We start from the raw sequence: 1658 nt of genomic DNA, 5'->3' as shown, positions 1-1658 counted from the left end.
AGAGAAAGAGGAACGCGCCTCAAGGATCTTTCGAGAAAATTACTCACAATTGGTTCTACCCGTCTTAGACGAACAAATATACACACAGAAATACCTATCTACCGTGTACCACTTTACGTCTGTGGATTTCTTTGTTCATTCCATGAAAACGAAATAAAGATAACAAGAATTGGTGCTCGTAATATTCCGCGGATATTACAGTTGCGAATCAATTCTGAAAACTCGTGTTTTTCGAGGGGAGATAGAACAATTGTTATTTTCATCTGGACTTCTGTCAAGTGAAGAGAGATATCCAGTGATTGGGGAGAGATTTTCTCGTTTGAGTCAATAGTAGTCATTCAGCAATATTGATCCATCAATCATCGAGCAGTCCCCTCTTCAAACTATTTCACTCTGCCCCTAGGGTATCTCGATCCAGGCTCATTGGGCTGTTGATAATAACGCAGTGAAAATGTTTTTTTTTCAACATTAAAAAAAATTCTATATTTAAGAAAGCATCTTTTCTCGATTTCTAGAAAACATTTTCCAGTTTTCAAATAGTCTGACTGGTTTCTTCTCTTCATTTATTGCTCACAGCAGAGGAATAAGTGTAAATAAATAATAATACAAGATAATTTGAAATAATGATAATAATATGTTGCACGGTAAAAGGAATTATTGCCGATATCTTCTCATTTCTTGGTTTTAAAATAAATATCTGGATAACTGGGTCTGATTGACGTAAAAAAATATACCATTCTCAGGTTTTACAATTATTCCTGAATTTTCGTAAAGTTGTGAGAATTTCTGGAAAAATTGACAGAGAAAGTGGAAAAATTCTCCGACGGCGATGAAACTTGGTGAGGAATTAAATAATAATACAGCTTAAAAATTGTATATTTTTTTACGTTAATTTTATCAACCTTTCATAAAAATGGTGAGATATCAGTTATAACTCCTTGGACAGCTCTCTGCTGTCACAGAAGATATCAATCGGTGGGACTAGAAAATACCTAATTGGAAGTCTTGGTTTATGATACCAGGTTGAAAATTGGACGGTTATTTGAGGTCGGAGAAGTTATCGAGACATTGACTCCCAATGTCCGCACCTTTGACGTCACGGTCTGCCGAGAATCTTCGGTTATTAAAGTCTGGGGGCATGGGCCAATCCTGCTGGGTAATAAGATATTTTATTGAACGGGAGAAAGGGAGAGAAATGGTGAGGGGGAGAGGCATAAATCGCAGGTGTGGTTAATTTTTGCTCCCTGAGAAGGTGTTGAGGTAGCCAATGAAGCTGAAAAGGAGGGCTTTAACCAAGTCGATTATGTGAAATCGAGGAGACGGGAAATGAGAAAAATTTTACCGAGGATTAGAAAGTCTCCACAGCATATACTTTTTATGTTATTATAGCTCTTTTTCAGGTGATGTAACGCTTCATTTGCGCTTTTCAACCCTTTATTTCACTGATATTTTAATTAAATTTTCATTTTATGAAAGTCGAAATCTCCGGAATTAGAAGAATTCTCTCTGTCAACTTGGAGGAGTTATTCACAATTATTGGAGGAGAAATAATGGGGGCGGGGGGAGGATAGGAGAGTGTATACACTATTTATATATTCACTGAAATTGAAGAATTCAAAATTTTCGAAAAAGTATCAGGGGAATATGACAATCGAAGA

Source organism: Fopius arisanus, unplaced genomic scaffold (genome assembly GCF_000806365.1).
Source record: "Fopius arisanus strain USDA-PBARC FA_bdor unplaced genomic scaffold, ASM80636v1 scaffold00001, whole genome shotgun sequence".
NCBI classification, from domain to species: Eukaryota; Metazoa; Arthropoda; class Insecta; order Hymenoptera; family Braconidae; genus Fopius; species Fopius arisanus.
The sequence above is the reverse complement of the archived record's forward strand: the minus strand, read 5'-3'. Positions refer to the sequence as shown.